This window comes from Ambystoma mexicanum, chromosome 5q (assembly GCF_040938575.1).
Source record: "Ambystoma mexicanum isolate Mex_15411 chromosome 5q, UKY_AmexF1_1, whole genome shotgun sequence".
Classification (NCBI taxonomy): Eukaryota; Metazoa; Chordata; class Amphibia; order Caudata; family Ambystomatidae; genus Ambystoma; species Ambystoma mexicanum.
The window spans coordinates 1,335,729,438-1,335,747,918 of record NC_090933.1 but is presented as its reverse complement, the minus strand read 5'-3'; positions in this window follow the sequence as shown (position 1 = coordinate 1,335,747,918).

The following is an 18,481-nucleotide window of genomic DNA, read 5'->3' as shown; positions in this document are numbered from 1 at the left end:
CAACAAAGGGGAAAGCGTAAAAGAACTATTAAGAAAGTGGGGGAAAAGCCTGCAACAGAGACGTCCGGTACCACTTGGGTGCTCACCCTGAAAACTCTGGGCGATTACCGAAGGTAGAGACTGCCATAACCAGAAGGCCTTGGGGAGAGGCAAAGAGAGGTCAAGTGGTCTTACAGGAGTCTTGTAAAATCCACTGTACCGTCTAAAGTCTTTGTCTGACAGATGATTGTGAAGAAGGGGAACTGAATCCTGCAGGGTGAAGATTAGCAAGAGTGATCCCGGCGGAGGGATGATCACAAGAAGGGACAAAGTCTGAAGTCCCGTAATGAACAGTGTTTCTTAACGTTGGCAAGAGTTAACCCGGTAGAGGGTGGCTAACGAAAAGGGGTGAGGCCTGAAGTCCCTGTGAACAGCGTGTTGACAGAAGTGAACCAAATCAATGGAAAAAACACACTGCATTGTTTGAAAAGACATTAAGATTCATGAAAGCAAGAAATATTGCAAGACAAGGGGAAGTGAAGTGTCCCCCTTGTCATTTGGGATCCGAGCCCGGCCGAGGGAGATTCAGGATGATAGCTCATCACCCAAACTTCGTTGAGAAAGGAACTGTTTAGATATTTTGTGGAATACGATTGGTAAGGGGTAAGCGCACGGAAGAGGGGGACCAAGCACTGAAGCCTGTCACGTTGATGTCTCCAAGGTAACGGGTGGCGGGAGGAACAAGGGAAGTGAGGAAGAAAGGGAAGTGACGTGGGAAGGGGCGGGGAAAAGGTTAGTTCCTGTTGTACCTTAAATAAAGAGGATGTGTATATGCAGAGCTCTGTGTCTGCCTATTTCTTACTGCGCCAGCTCTCCACAGGCCTAGCCCAGCTCCAACAATGGCGACGAGGAGGGCGGTATAGCAGGCAGAGCAGTTCTCGCAGGAGAGCGCTGCAGTCCACCCACAGCGAACACGGAAGAGGAGCGGAGCGCTCGAAGATGCGGGCCCGCCCAGCTGGTGCGTCCCACAGCACGCAGCCCAGCCCGCGACGGTGATTGCTCGCGAGGAGGAGCCGTAGAACCCCAGCCTGCAGCCGCGAAAGTAAGGCAAACCACACGTGCCTTTCACGAAGGAACGAGCCCCCCCACAGCGCCCAGACTATAATCACACGGCACGCGTGTTTCCCACGGAGGGGAGAGCCTCGTGGTTCCAGGCCCGCATGGGGAGAGGAAGGCGCACGGCATGTGCGCACGGCCAACAAAGGGGAAACCCTTGTCGCTGGACATACACAAGTGCCCAAGACAAGGTGCTACACACACAAGGGCTGTGAAAACCCCCAGAAGGGGCTTTGGACAAACTGATGGTGCTCGTGCCACATTTGGCGGCCATCCAACGATGGTGAGAGGTGAAGCCACTCCCTGCAAAGGGGGAGAAAGCACAGAGGACCCTCATCCAGGCACTCAACACACCCAACGTATAGTGCTCATGCCCCAGCGGCGGCCATCAAGAAGAGGGGGCAGCCAGTAACACACATATCCAGTAAGTGACCACCCCATCAAGCAAAATGACGGGCCAAGATGATGGGCAAGGAGCACAAGCTCAAGGGAATGGGTCCCCAGCGCCAGTGGCACCAACACCAGATCATGTGCCGTATCAACTACCAGACACACTGGCAGCCCAGATGCCGGGAGCATTCGATGTGACAGACACTAGCAACATGGGTCCCAGGTGGACCAAGTGGATCAGAGACTTTGATCTGTATATAGGAGCCACAGGGCCAGTTGTCGATGCCAGGCAAGTGTGCCTCCTAAAATTGGCCGTTGGATCTGCCACATGTGACATAATTGACGAAATGCCCCCGGACTCCATAGACTCGATCCAGGACCTCAAAGAGGCGCTAGCAGCATACTTTGCGCCGCATACCAATGTAGACTATGAAAGACACTTATTTAACAGCACCAAACAGGCAAAAGGGGAAACGATGGACGCCTATGTGATGCCACTACGCACCAAGATAAAGCACTGCGACTTCGCAAACTACTCAAACACCGAAGCCCTGAGGTTACAGATCATCTCGGGATGCAAGCCCCAAGCTTTCCGCAGGAAGCAATTTAAAAAATCCAGCACGCTGGAGGAAATTCTAGCGTTAGCAAGAGTCGAAAGAGCCATTGACTCCCAAGTGGAGAGCTTTGGCAACACCAACGCCGGGGAAAACCTAAACAGGCTGCTACTGGAGAAAAAAACTGAAGAGCTTTTCTGTTACAAATGTGGGTTCAAATACCCGCACGATGGAACATGCCCCGCGATTGGACAACGTTGCACCTCTTGTGGCGAAGAAGGACACTTCAAAGCCGTGTGTAGGCTATTCCGAGACCGAGGGAGAGACCGAACAATTCCTGCTTGAGAGGCCGGTACGAGGGGGTTGTCAAACAACAACCCAGCCCCAAGTACCCCGAACACCCAGAATCAACCCACTGTAACGCTTACCTGGACTCTGCGGGGACACTCACGATGGAACTACGTAACACAGTTCTTCTCAATTGGTGTAGCTCCCAATCCTCCCTTCAACCATACGAATATGAGTTCCTAGGACAAACACAAGAGATTTCTAAGAATTTTGATTAGCACTTCTATGGAGTTTAAACTAATTCTACACTCTCATATAACACTTCAGCTTTTCTAATTACCTTAGGAATTTATGTTGTTAGCTCTCCATCCTGCATCTGTGCAGGGGCGCTAGTTCTGAAGAGGGGAGATGGTGCTAACTAATGTCGCTAGGAAGGAAATTTTCACTAATGTTCAATAAACTGGAAAGGTACAGCGCACAAATAATCACACAACAGATAAGAGTGTGAAACCAAGATAACTGCGCCGGACTGAAGTGACTGGAATTAGGACTGGGAAATTTAGGAGTACCTAAAGTGTGAGAGGAATTTCTACACCCACGCATTCATGGGCACCACAACCGGAAAACGAATTTACCTCAGGAAACACACTCACACAATATGTAAAGAACACACGCCAAACTAAGATCCAAAGCTAAGGAACACTCAGTAGCTAATGAAGCGCAAACCCAGCTCCATACGTTATGCGCAACAAATGCTCAGTAACTGATTACAACGCAACACTGAACTTCACAATATCATGGGAAAAGTTATGCTGCTTCAGAGGATAAGAGCAAAGATACTTGCGAAACATTTCTGACAGGAAACTCTTGAATTATGGAAGTCGTTCCGTGACTGGAAAATGACGGGGCTAAAGGAGTGACCGGAATGAAGTCTGTGACGAGAGTTCCAAACACTGACTGTGGAAGATACTATGACTGGAAATTGTAGGAATTGCAGGGAACTCAGGGAAACAATAACGGGCTGAAAAGGGAACCAAAATGACAGAAAGGGAAGTGTAACTAGTGGCGCTGGAACGTGACAGGACCTAAAGCTGGACAGCGGCAAGCGTTGACTGGATTCTTTCCGAACGCGAAGCAGGGAATGCTCGAGGGGAGGGGCTTAAATAGGAGGAGAGAGAAAACAACTAGACCTACACTGCGCACTCTACCAGCATAAACCAGGCAGCCCTGTTGAGTGTTGGGAAGTACTGCCCATGCCTAACACTGCCCTGAGTTGCTTTTTCTTAACATCCACAAATGGTAGATTGAAGACCAATTCTTTTTGGACGCAATTGTAGGAACTTTTGCTGTGATCATGACAGTATTCCCCCCCAAGGCCCCTCCTACGGTGAAACCTTCTCCCCCTGGCTTGCTAGGATTATTCAGATGAAAGGATTTAATTAATCGGGGAGCGTGAATGTTTTCGAGGGGTTCCCAAGTTCTATCCTGCGGCCCATAACCCTTCCAGTCCACCAAGTAATGCAATCTTCTGCGAACAACCTTAGAGTCCAAGATAGCCTTTACCTCGTACTCTGGTTGGTCACCCTCCACAATTACAGGAGCCGGTGGACCCTGGATTCGGGTATTTGGACTTACAGCCTTCAATAAAGACACATGGAACACTGAATGAATTTTCATGTTTTTGGGGAGTGTTAATTTCATGGCCACCGGGTTGATGATCTTCTCAATGGTAAAAGGACCCAAGAATCTTGGAAGAAATTTCCTGGATCCTCTCAACCTCAGATTCCTTGTAGCCAACCACACTGAGTCTCCCACCTTGTATTCCGGGGAGTCTCTTCGCTTTTGATCAGCAAACTTCTTCTGAGCGGTCTTCGCCAAGTACAACTGTTTTCTGGCTAGGTGAACAGCGGTTATAATGTTGTCATGCAGTGTCTTTATAGCAGGCATTTCCAGAGATTCAGGTGGATCATGAACTGAGGTTCGTGGATGCCGACCATATACAGTGAAGAATGGACTTAATCCAGTCTAGGAGTGTACAGAATTATTGTAGGCATATTCTGCAATCCACAATATTTTCTGCCAAGAGTCGTCAGTTTGATGAAGCATGCACCTGAGGTACTGTTCCAACGTTTGATTTGTGCGTTCTGTTTGACCATCGGTTTGTGGGTGATAACTAGTGGACAAACGTATCTCCATCTGAGCCATCTTGCACAACATCTTTTCCAGAATTCAGAGACAAATTGACTTCCCCGATCAGACACCACAATGGAAGGAAAGCCATGCAGCCTTACAATGTTTTCCAAAAATACCTTGGCTAGGACTGACGCAGTAGGCAATCCTTTCAATGCCACAAAGTGTGCCATCTTAGAAAATAGATCCACCACCACCAGGATGGTGTCAAATCCTTCACAGTTGGGTAAGTCTGTAATAAAATCTAGGGAGAGTGTATGCCAAGGAAGAGGCGGAACTTCCAATGGTTTGAGAAGACCGGCAGGTTTCATTTTCTGCGATTTATTTTGAGCACAAACTCCACACGTCTTGATGAATTGAATTACATCCTTACGCCAGGTTGGCCACCAATACGATCTCTTGACTCTTTCTAAGGTTTTAGTGACTCCCGGATGTCCTTCCATTAGTGCACTATGGTAGTCTGTAATCACTTGCTCTCGTAGCTTTTGAGTTGGCAAGAATAGTCGCCCCTTATAAAAGGGCAATTCGTCCTGTACATAACAATGTTCCTTTTCGGATTCCCATTTTTGCAATTCTGCTGTACTGATATTGGCTTTGATTTCAACTCTCAATTTTTCAAATAAGGAATCTGTAACATCCATGACTCCAAGCACCTTTTCAACTGGAATTATCTCCACCGGAGTTGTGGCACTGTAAGCTTCTTCTCCCTTACCAATTCGGGACAGAGCGTCGGCCTTTCCATTACGGATACCAGGCCGAAATGTGATAACAAAGTCGTACTCAGCGAAGAAAAGAGCCCATCTCAACTGACGCGAAGATTGTGCCTTTGCCGAACGCAAGTACTGCAGATTCCGATGATCTGTGAAAATGGTAACTGTGTGCCTAGCCCCAAGCAGATAATGTCTCCATTCCTTCAATGCACACTTGATCGCCAACAACTCCTTATCGGTGACTGTATAATTCAATTCCGCTGCTGAGAACTTTTTTGACCAAAAGGCCACTGGGTGTAATTTGTGCGAGATAGGATCACGCTGCGACAAGACTGCGCCCATGGCGACGTTGGATGCGTCGGTCTCTACCACAAAGGGAAGATCCAACTTAGGATGTTGAAGGACAGGAGCTGCAGTGAATTTCTCTTTCAGTTTCTGGAAGGCCTCACCAGCCTCATTTGTCCAAGCAAAGGTCTTATTCTTTCGCAGCAATGACGTGATAGGATGAACCAGCTGAGAAAAATCAGACACAAATCGTCGATAAAAGTTAGCGAACCCCAAAAAACTTTGGACTCCTTTAACTGATGTTGGAGTTGGCCAGGATAGAATTGCGTCAACCTTTCTGTTGTCCATTTTCACTCCTTCCGAAGACAATATGAATCCCAAAAATTCCACCTCTGGAACATGGAAGTGACATTTCTCCAATTTTACATACAAGAAGTTTTCCTTGAGGATTTGAAGAACAGAAGTTACATGTTTGACATGTTCCCGGGGGTTGGCAGAAAAAATCAGGATGTCATCCACATATATCACAACACAGATATCCAGAAGCTCCCGAAAAATGTCATTCATGAATGACTGAAAGGCTGCTGGCGCGTTACATAACCCAAAGGGCATAACCTGATATTCGAAGAGTCCATAACATGTGCGAAAGGCAGTCTTCCATTCATCTCCAGGTTTAATGCGAATGAGATGGTATGCCCCACGAAGGTCTAGTTTGGTGAAGATCCTGGCTCCTTTCACCTGGTCCAGCAACGTGGAAATCAGAGGCAAGGGGTATCGGTTCTTTATAGTGATTTGATTTAGGGCCCTGTAATCGATGCAGGTTCTTAGGTCTCCTTCCTTTTTGGGCACGAAGAACAAAGGCGATGCTGCTGGGGACTTGGATGGTCGAATAAATCCATTGGCTAAATACTGATCCAGATACGTTTTCAAATGGAGGTTTTCCTTTTCAGTTAATGCATAAATTCGATGGCACGGAAGTTGGGCTCCTGGAACCAGATCTATTTGGCAATCATAAGGTCTATGAGGGGGCAGGACTTCAGCTTGCTTCTCCTCCTGAAAAACATCCTGGAACCGTTGATATTCATAGGGCAACAACCCGATGAGACCCAACGTGACTTCTGGAGTGTTCGGCGGTAGTTTCTTTTCCTGAACATGTTCTGTCCCATTACAAGTTTCTTTACACTCTGAACCAAACACCACAGTTCTTGCACGCCAATCAATGACAGGATTATGTCTTTCTAGCCAAGGAATTCCTAGGATGATCTGGAATTGTGGCGCCTGAATAAGGTCAAAGGAAATCTCCTCCTTGTGTTCCCCCAGGCAGAGCATTATGATATCGTTAGTGCGTTGTGTAACTGGACCTGACACAAGGGGAGTGCCATCCACTCCAGAAACATTTTCTGCTTCCAACTTATCAGTTAACGGGATGCCCAATCTGCTTGCCAGGTTTAAATCCATATAGTTGCCGATGGCCCCACAATCAATGTAAGCGTTTAGCGTGAATTTTTTTGTAGGACAATCCTGACTGAATAGGATAACTGGAATCACAAAGTGTGAGGTCGCCGAAACCTTCTTCACGCTCGACAAGCTGACCTCTATGCTTGTCGGGCACTTAAGTTTTCCGGAGTTTGCTCCTTCTTTTCCTGACTAACACCGCCCAGGGGTTTTCGTGACGGTTTCACAGGACAGTCCTTCAGGAAATGACCAGCCTTCCCGCAGTACAAACAGAGCTGTTGCTGCCGCCTTTTTTCTCTCTCAGCTTGAGAGATAGGACCACGAATGACACCCAGTTGCATAGGTTCAGCATGGTTTTCTGATGACACCCTTCCAGAAGTTTCCTTGGGGCGAACAAAATATGCCAGACTCTCTGGGCGACCTCGATCCATTCTCCGATCTTGAAGTCGGTGATCCAACTGGATGGTTAAGTCTATGAATTCGGCAATTCCTTCTGGTGGGTTCACCACTTGTGCTAGGACATCCTTCAGCTCACCCCGCAACCCACGGTAAAACAAGGTAGTTCTTTTCTCTGAGGGCCAATTGGTTTCTGCAACAAGTCTATTGAAAGTGGCTACATATGCTAGCAGATCTTGATTACCCTGTCGAAGTGACAACAATTCATTATCTAATGCTTGTCCTTGGGTGTGGCGGGCAAAAAGTTTTTCTAGTTCACATTGGAAGTTTTGAAAGTTTCTCAACACAGGATCATCTCTATTGACAAGAGGAACTGCCCAGTCAGCAGCATACCCACCCAGGTAAGACAACACAAAGGCCACCTTAGATTGGTCTGTGGGAAACGTTCCCGGCCTGCATAAGAAATGTAGCCTGCATTGATTTAGAAACACTGCAAACCTTTTTGGGTCTCCAAAAAAGCGTTCTGGGGGGGCCAAGGGAATATTTCCTGGTACGATTACTTGGACAGGAACTGATGGTGCAATTGGGGCTGAAACTTGGGGGTTACCAGAAGGCAACGGAACCTGACCAGCTTGTGACTGCAATAATTGGCAGGCCAACTCCTCAGTTCTATCCCTGTTTACCACTAACTCTTTCCTCAGAGCATTAGTTTCGGAACGTGCTGCATGCACTTCCGCTCTCAATTCCCCCAACAATTGGGCCAACAGATCAACCTCAGGAGTTCCCATGATGTCCAGGCAGAGTATGTTTCAAAGGGCTTCGCGTTCTGTAACGCTTACCTGGACTCTGCGGGGACACTCACGATGGAACTACGTAACACAGTTCTTCTCAATTGGTGTAGCTCCCAATCCTCCCTTCAACCATACGAATATGAGTTCCTAGGACAAACACAAGAGATTTCTAAGAATTTTGATTAGCACTTCTATGGAGTTTAAACTAATTCTACACTCTCATATAACACTTCAGCTTTTCTAATTACCTTAGGAATTTATGTTGTTAGCTCTCCATCCTGCATCTGTGCAGGGGCGCTAGTTCTGAAGAGGGGAGATGGTGCTAACTAATGTCGCTAGGAAGGAAATTTTCACTAATGTTCAATAAACTGGAAAGGTACAGCGCACAAATAATCACACAACAGATAAGAGTGTGAAACCAAGATAACTGCGCCGGACTGAAGTGACTGGAATTAGGACTGGGAAATTTAGGAGTACCTAAAGTGTGAGAGGAATTTCTACACCCACGCATTCATGGGCACCACGACCGGAAAACGAATTTACCTCAGGAAACACACTCACACAATATGTAAAGAACACACGCCAAACTAAGATCCAATGCTAAGGAACACTCAGTAGCTAATGAAGCGCAAACCCAGCTCCATACGTTACGCGCAACAAATGCTCAGTAACTGATTACAACGCAACACTGAACTTCACAATATCATGGGAAAAGTTATGCTGCTTCAGAGGATAAGAGCAAAGATACTTGCGAAACATTTCTGACAGGAAACTCTTGAATTATGGAAGTCGTTCCGTGACTGGAAAATGACGGGGCTAAAGGAGTGACCGAAATGAAGTCTGTGACGAGAGTTCCAAACACTGACTGTGGAAGATACTATGACTGGAAATTGTAGGAATTGCAGGGAACTCAGGGAAACAATAACGGGCTGAAAAGGGAACCAAAATGACAGAAAGGGAAGTGTAACTAGTGGCGCTGGAACGTGACAGGACCTAAAGCTGGACAGCGGCAAGCGTTGACTGGATTCTTTCCGAACGCGAAGCAGGGAATGCTCGAGGGGAGGGGCTTAAATAGGAGGAGAGAGAAAACAACTAGACCTACACTGCGCACTCTACCAGCATAAACCAGGCAGCCCTGTTGAGTGTTGGGAAGTACTGCCCATGCCTAACACTGCCCTGAGTTGCTTTTTCTTAACATCCACGAATGGTAGATTGAAGACCAATTCTTTTTGGACGCAATTGTAGGAACTTTTGCTGTGATCATGACACCCACAGGTGACCAGAGAGACAGAGACTCTGGAGAGGACCGACAGAAGAATAGAGAAAGAAGAAGGTTTGTAATGCGCGCAAGACCCGGGCGCAGGTCAAGACGCCATGTACGATACCTGGTGGAACAATCCCCCACAGACTCTGACCGCAGGTCATCAGGGAGCGACCAGAAAAAAAAGGCTTATGTATACGCTCTGGGAAACTCCACCGCAACAGCGCACAGCCCTACACTCATCATCAAATTGCAAGAGAGACCAACAGAGTTTCTTATAGACACTGGATCCACGGTCAACGTGGTAAGTGAGAAAGTCTACACTGACCTCTCTCAGAAACCCAAGCTACATCTAGCAACCGTTGACATATATGCATACCGGGCCAAGACGCCCCTAAAGTGTCTAGGACAATTCAGCGGGCTCTGTCGCTACAGAGGACATGAAATGAGGATACCGATACACGTCCTGGCCACAGAGACAGACAGTGGCTGCGTCCAGAGCTTTAAGGCGGCCGCTGACATGGGCTTGATACATATTCTATACAACACAATGGTCCACAAGTACATAAAACTGGTTGAAATGATAAACAATCTATACCCCAAAATATTCAAAGGAATTGGCAAACTCAAAAATAGGCAAATCAAGCTCCATGTGGACAACTCCATACTCCCTGTAGCCCAAACGTACCGCGGGATTCCGGTCAACATTAAAAAAAAGGTTGAGGACGAGCTCCAGAAATGACTGGAACAAGATATCATTGAAAGGGCCACAGGACCCACCACGTGGGTATCCCCAATTGTCCCGGTCCCCAAGAAGGGATCCGAGGCCATAAGACTGTGCGTAGATATGCAATGCCCGAATCAAGCCATCCGACGGGAGAGATACCCCGCGCCCCACATCACGGACATGATTCACCTACTGAATGGGGAGAAGGTCTTTTCCAAACTCGACCTGCAAAAGGGCTACCACCAGATAGTATTAAACCCGAGAGCAGGAACAAAACAACCTTCGTCACTCACGTCGGCCTCTTTAGGTACAAAAGACTGAGCGTTGGGGTGCCGGTGGCAGAAACATTCCAGGCCGAGGGCCACAACATCATTAAGCACATCCCGAATTGCCTCAACTTCTCGGACGACATACTGGTATTTGGAACAGACGTGAACAAGCACGATGAGACCCTGATGAAAGTATGCAAGGCCCTGCACGATGCCAATCTTACCTTGAACAGGGACAAGTGCGAATTCCGCAAAAACACACTAAATTTCTTTGGACACGTCTTCTCGGAATCAGGAATGACTCCTGACCCGGATAAGGTAGCAGCACTAAATGACACCTCCGCCCAACCAGTGTGTCATAACTTCGGTCCTTCCTGGGCCTGGCCAGTTATTGCAATCTATACATCCGGGAATTCGCGTCTGTCAGCGAGCCGCTGCGACATCTAACACATCAGGATGTAAAATTCGAGTGGACCAGTGACTGTCAAAAGGCATTCAAACTAATAAGAGAAAGGGTTGCGAAATCGGAAAACATGTCGTACTATGACCCCAGCAGGAAGACCGAGCTAACGGTCGACGCCAGTCCCGTGGGTCTGGGAGCCATCCTGGCACAACTCGACCCAAAGGACCCCTCTCAGAAACACGTTGTGGCCTACGCAAGCGCAGCCTATCCACCACCGAACAGGCGTACTCTCAAGCAGAGAAGGAAGGGCTCACTGTCATATGGGAGTGCAAGTATTTTCACCTGTTTCTGTATGGGTAACTGTTCCAGGTCATCACAGACCACCAGGCCCTACTATTCCTGTACGGCAATCCCCAAGCCAAGATGCCTGATGGGGTTTGAGATTGCAGGACCATGCATTTGATATCATACACAGGCTGGGAAAAGGCAAAAACCCGGCAGACTTCCTGTCCAGGAGACCACGAGAGGAGTGTGTACCCGAACCGTCAGTGGCCGACAGGTACCTAAGATATCTCATACACCAGACCACACCAGAGGGAGTCAACATGGAGGCGCTCACCAGAGAGACCGAGAGTGACCTGGCCTGTCGCATCATCTGCAAAGGACTGGAATCTGGACTGTGGCGAAGGGCAAAGGAAAGGGGGAGATCTGCGGGAGGCAAGGTGCGAGAGGACGTGGAACGTCTGCTACAAGTGAAAGACGAGCTTGCAGTGTCGGAAGATCGCTTTCTCCTAAAGGACTGCAAACTGGTAATCCCTGAAGCCATGAGAGCAAAAATCATCGAGCTAGCCCACGAGACCCATAGGGGCATGGCGTCCACCAAACGAATGTTCCGCCAAAAGGTATGGTTTTCCCACATGGACACCTTGGTAGAGGTAGCGTTGAAAGCGTGCCCTACATGCTGCCTCATCACGCCAAATTGCCACCCCGAACCACTGGTCATGTCAGAGCTCCCGCAGAGGATATGGGTGGCAGTCGCGGCCGACTTCTTTGGACCTATTGAAGGAGGAAAATACATCTTGGCCGTGATGGACGAATACTCACGGTATCCTGATGTTCAGCTAATATCATCGACCGCAGCCCATCATGTCATCCCCGCTATGGACCACATGTTCTCGGCCTATGGAGTACCTAAAGTACTCAAGACCGACAATGGACCCCCGTTTTGCGGGCATCAGATAGCCCAGTTCGCCGAATACCTGGGATTTCATCATAGGAAGATCACTCCCCTATGGCCCCAAGCCAATGGGATGATTGAGCGATTTATGGCAAACCTTAAGAGAGCCCTACAGATTGCCCGGTTGAATGGACAGCCATATGAACAGGTACTAAACCAACTCATGAGAGACTACAGGGGGACTCCTCATAGCACCACAGAGAAGACCCCGGCTGAACTGATGTTTGGACGGAACACACAAACATGCATTCCCCAGGCCGAGGTGATCAGCCCACCTCCTGCTCTTGACCCGGAGGGGCGGGAGGGGGATGAAGCAGCAAAAACCCGAATGAAGAAATACACGGATACCCGCAGGCGGGCACAGGCATCTCAAATAGAGGTAGGAGATGTGGTGGCGGTCAGACAACCGCTGACGTACAAGCACACGTCAGCATTCCGCAAAGAACCTCTACTTGTCACACAGAAGAAAGGATCCATGATCACCGCCAAAGGTCGGAGGGATCTGTCACAAGGAACTCGTCCCACTTCAAAGAACTTCCACAGATGGGAGCCAGGCCTCTGAGTGGGAGAGTGCAGCTCACTTGGACTATGAATCAGATGATCCCTACCAAGGAGATCAGTGGGACTTGGATGAATCAGAACCGGACGCGGGGAAAGAAAATGCCGAGAGCGGACCGTCACCAGGGCGGAGTCAGGCACGCCCGCAGAGGGCCCGGAATAGACCTCGCCGATGGATTGAGGAAATGGACTAGCGGCCCACCAGACTGTCGCCCGTTGCGAAGAGTCTGGTAACTCTTTAAAAAGGGGGGAGATGTCACGTTGATGTCTCCAAGGTAACAGGGGGCGGGAGGAACAAGGGAAGTGAGGAAGAAAGGGAAGTGACATGGGAAGGCGCGGGGGAAAAGGGTAGTTCCTGTTGTACGTTAAATAAAGAGGACGTGTGTATGCAGAGCTCCGTGTCTGCCTATTTTTTGCTGCGCCAGCGCTCCACAGACCGAGCCCGTCTCCCACAAAGCCGTCACTCAAAGTATATGTGGAACAGAACTTTTTGTTTGTTTGTTGAATGCATCAGACACTCGGAGGCAAGAGACTTTTACTGAAAGGTGACTTAACTGTCGAAGAACCTGATAGCTGATACAGAACTGTTGGCTCATGCTGAGAAGGCTTAAGTGTGTGTGTGCTGTGCTCCAAGATCCCACCTTGTATCAAGCGGGGTCTCCTCCTCCCCAGACTCCTCCTCACCTGTTTGCTCAGGTACTTCCTCCACTCTGACTGAGCTCTTTTTCTTGGTCTTGATCTTGGTCTTCTTCTCAGGCTTCTTCTCTTTTTTTTGTCTAAGTAGGGCCGCGCTCCCTCAGCCGCCTCCGTGGTCTGAATACAGTATAGATCGGGAGGTGAACCGAGGAGCACGCCCTAAAACGGGGAAAAAGCCGTTAGCCAGAAAAAACCCCGAAGATCATGAGACTGTTGTGATGGGAAGGTCCAGATAATTACTAGAAGGCTAGCTGAAGTGGGGAATCCGGTCTGCCGATTCCACAGACGCTACCCTCCGATCTTGGATGAGGAGACTGGTTGCTGGGGTCTCTAGTACCCTTCGGGACCCAGGGATAATAGGTGTGTAGTGAGACCATAGATCCAAACGGTCTCACGGACTTCCGTGAAAGTATCTGCACCGCTGGAATGAGGCAGAAAAGTACGGAACAGAGAAGGTAAACAATAGAGGATACAAGAAAAATAGAAAAGAACGGAGTAAAAACAGAGTCTCCCTTCCGCTCGAGCGGGTTCTGACAGCGGAGACCAAGGTGGGTTGCAGAGATAGACACGTACAAGGAATACGCGCGGTAAATAGAAAACGCATAGTGAAAGCGAAAGTAGCTTGAAAAGATCCCGATCACCTTACCTGAAGACCTTAGGACACCACGAGTGGCAAAGAACAGGAAAGGCTAGAGCAAAGCGATACGGGAAGAGGATAAAGGCAAGTCACTGTAAGAGACTGGCAGCGCAAGTAACAATTACGATACAACGTGCCGTGCGCTAGTTTGATCAGCCAGTTATAGGTTCCGTCGGCCATCTTGGAATAAACTAGACCGTTGGGTTTGCTCCTGGAATCCATGTTAGTAGTACTTCCAACGGTAAACTAGCTTCCAGGGCTGGTGCATGACAGTATGCCCCCTCCTATACTTGCTTCCTCCTGGTTTTCCCGGATACAGTCTATGGAAATGCTGTACAAGTCTGGGGGCATGCACATGGGTTCTTGGTTCCCATGTTCTTTCGGCTATGGGATAGCCTTTCCAGTGGATCAAATATTGCAATGTTCCTTTCCTGTAACGAGAATCAACAATTCTGTCCACCTCATATTCTTCCGGTTCCTCCTGAGGTGGGACTATGGTTCTTCTCCTAGATCTCTTGAAAGGATCTTCTTGATGAGTCTTGAGTAGGGAGGCATGGAATACAGGCTGTATCCGCCGCAAGGCATGGGGTAGCCTTAATCGGAAGGCAACTGGATTGATTTGGGACTGAATCTGATAGGGACCTATATATCTGGCTGAAAACTTTCTCATATGAGTCCACCTGGGAAAATATCTTGTAGATAGCCATACCAGGTCTCCCGGCTTCCAAAGGGGAACCGCAATGCGTTTGGCATCGGCATAGGTCTTGTATGTCTTGTGGCTGTCCTGTAGTGCTTGTAAGGCCTCTGTGTGGGTACGGTGGAGATCTGTGAGCATCCTCTCCAAAGCGGGAGTGGTGGTCTGACATCTGAGAACTGAAGCTCCTGGTAGGTGGTGAGGATGGTATCCATACGTACACTTGAATGGACTCATCCTGATTGCTGTGTGGTAGGTGTTATTATAAGCGAACTCCGCCATCGGCAGCAGGACTGCCCAGTCGTCTTGTTCCTTGTTACAAAAACAGCGAAGATACTGTTCTAGGTTGGCGTTTAACCTCTCTGTTTGCCCGTTGGTTGGCAGGTGAAACCCAGACGACAGGGCCCTTTGGATACCCAGTTGGGTGCATAATGAGTCCCAGAACTTTGAGGTAAATTGCGTTCCCCTGTCGGATATGATGGAATGTGGTAAGCCATGTAACCTAACCACCTCACGGAGGAAGACAGTAGCGGTTTCTGAGGCAGACGGAATCCCCGAAAGGGATACGAAATGTGCCAACTTAGTGAACGAATCTACTATTACTAGAATCGCAGTCTTCTCCTTAGAGATGGGAAGTTCCACTATAAAGTCCAGTGAGAGGTCTTCCCAGGGGCGTGTAGGTGCCTTAGCTTGATGCAGGAGACCGTGTGCTTGTGGTCTGTGACGGGAGGTCTTGCTGATGGCACAGGTAGGACACGAAGAAACATAAGACGTTACGTCTCTTCGCATAGACGGCCACCAAAAGCTCCTGCAGACTAGTTCAAATGTTGCCTTTTCTCCCTTATGTCCTGCTAGGGGTAGGTCATGACAAAAACCAATCGCTTGTGTTCTCAGAGTGGGTGTAGGAAGAAACAAAGCCGATTGATGAAACCACAATCCCCCACGTTCCTGCAACTGGCAGGAGTTTTTCTCCTCCTGTGAGCTATGAAGCAGTTCCTCTCCAACTTCTTGAAGGAAAAGATTGGCAAATATGTGGAAGTGGTGTCTTGGCAGAATCTTCTCCGTCCTCACCTCCGATAGATCCTCATTAGCTCAGCTTCGGGATAAGGCGTCTGCGACACTGTTTTGAGATCCTGGTATGTGGGTGATCTGGAAGTCAAAGCTTGAGAAATAGTATGCCCAAAGAGCATGCCTTGAGTTTCTGCACTCCATCTGTTGAAGAACCTTCAGATTTCGATGGTCCGTGCGGATTATGAACTGATGTAAGGCTCCCTGTAGGAGATGTCTCCATTCTTGGCAGGCACTTCATATTGCCAACAGTTCTCTCTCGAGTACCGAGTAGTTCCTTTTGCTTCCCGTCAAGGTACGAGAGTAATAAGCAATTGGGTGTTCCAATTTTTCAGCTCCTCTCTGTAACAAAACGGCTCCCAATGCACATCCAGAGGCATCAGTTTCTAGAACAAAGGGTTTACTCTGATCAGGCTGGAGCAGAACAGGAGCAGAGCTAAAATATTCCTTTAGGTTCCTGAAGGCTTCCTGAGCGGCGGGTCCCCAATGGAAAGCTACTCCCTTCTTGAGGAGAATGGTTATGGGCAACACAAGATCCGAGAACCTTGGTATGAACCTGCGATAGAAATTCGCCAGACCTAAGAAACGTTGGATCTCCTTGACTGAGGCGGTTTCTGGCCATCGGTCTATAGCCTGAACCTTGGTTGGGTCCATGCGGAGTCCCTTGGCGGATAAAATGAACCCCAGATAAGGTACCTCTGAGGCCTCGAATTTACACTTCTCTGGTTTAGCAAACAGATTGTTCTCTGACAGTCTGCGGAGAACCTCGCTTACATGGGCACGATGTTCAGCCAAGGAATGGGAGAAAATCAGTATATTGTCGAGGTACACAACTACTGATATGTATAACATATCCGCGAAGATCCTGTCAACAAAACGCTGGAACACAGCTGGAGCATTCACCAGGCCGAATAGCATAACGCAATATTCGAATAAACCCAACGGTGTTCTGAATGCTGTTTTCCACTCGTCCCCATTCTTGATCCTTAACAATTGATATGTTCCTCGGAGGTCGAGTTTGGTAAATACCTTGGAGTCTCTTACCGCCTCGAGAATGTCTCTGATGAGTGGCATCGGGTATCTGTCTCGAATGGTTATGCTGTTCAGACCCCTGTAATCAATACAGGGGCGTAATTCCTTAGAGTCCTTCTTTGAAATGAAAAACAAAGATGCTCCTCCTGATGATCTCGATGGTCTGATAAGGCCGTTTTCCAAATTGGCTGCTAAGTACTCCTTCAAAGCTTCCTTTTCAGTCAAGGATAGCGGATACATGCGTCCAAATGGAAGTGAAGTTTCTTCCTTGAGGTCTATGCTGCAGTCCTCGTTGCGATGAGGCGGGAGGAGTCTAGGTTTGAGATCTTCGAATACTCTTGCGAAAGACTGGTAGTGCCTAGGTAAGGAGGATACCAATGGGCTACCTTGAACACTAGCCAGACTGGATCGAACTTCTGTCGAGGATTCCCTCAGATTCAAGCAGTGCTCTTGACAAAAGTCTGAGTCGAAATTGATCTTGTTCCTTGTCCAGTCGATTCTGGGATTATGTCTTCTCAGCCATTGAATCCCCAGGATCAACGGAAAATGGGCTGCTCTGATAACATCAAAGCGGAGAGTCTCGACATGGTGCTCCATTCCGATCGTGATGGGAATGGTCTCCATGGTAATGGGTCCAGAAGTTAGAGGACGACCGTCCACCCCCTCTACCGGTACAGGTCTGTCCTTTTCTCTTAGTGGGATCTTGTTCTCCTGGGCCCAGGTCACATCGATGAAGTTTCCTGCAGCTCCGCAGTCCAGCATGGCCAATACTGAGAGTTTCTGTCCTGGTCTGCAAGTAAACGTAACCTGGAACACCATCAAACGGTTATCCTCTACTCCTTCAGGAGTTGTTCTGGTAAGGTTGCAAGGGTTTAGGCTGTCTTCCCCATGGTCTCCCTTGCAATTACCTGGGGTTTGGCGTTTCCCTGTCGCTTAGAGGGTATGTCTGGTCAGTCCTTGAGTGTATGCTTAGCTGACCCACAATACATACAGAGATTCAGCTCCCGTCTTTGCCTTCTTTCTGTCTTGGTAAGGGGTCCTCTGGTTGAACCTATCTGCATGGGTTCCTCCAAGGTAAGACGTTCTCTTCTTCCCTGCGGGGGGCTGTACTGAGAGGTCGGTCCCCTTCCTCTTCTCCTTTCTGTTCGCCTTTCCTGAAGACGGAAATCAATCTGAAGTACTAGGGTAACTAGTTCTTGGAAGTTGTTAGGCCGGACCACTCGGTACGATACGGTACGGGAAGAAGATAAAGGCAAATCACTGTAAGAGACCGGCAGCGTAAGTAACAATTACGATACAACACGCCGTGCGCTAGTATGATCAGCCAGTTATAGGTTCCGTCGGCCATCTTGGTATAAACTAGACCGTTGGGTTTGCTCCTGGAATCCATATTAGTAGTACTTCCAACGGTAAACTAGCTTCCAGGGCTGGTGCATGACACCTTGTCCCATGCTGAAAACATGGGGAAGGAAGTCCCCTAGCAATCACATCCTGACTTATTATTTGTGAACACTTTTTTCTTTATTGAAAACTCTATCCCACATGCTTTCTGTAATTAGTTGTAAGGAATTGGCAATAGTTTAGTGTAGGCCTTTTTATTTTAACACAAAGCCACAAGGACTGCCTTATAATCATTTGATGGTCTACGCTTGCTCCCATCGTAGATTTTGGTTTAGGTTAGGTGTTTTTCCAACCTGTATTTACAGTTTAATAAACACCCTTAAACTGTGATCACTTGTGGATGT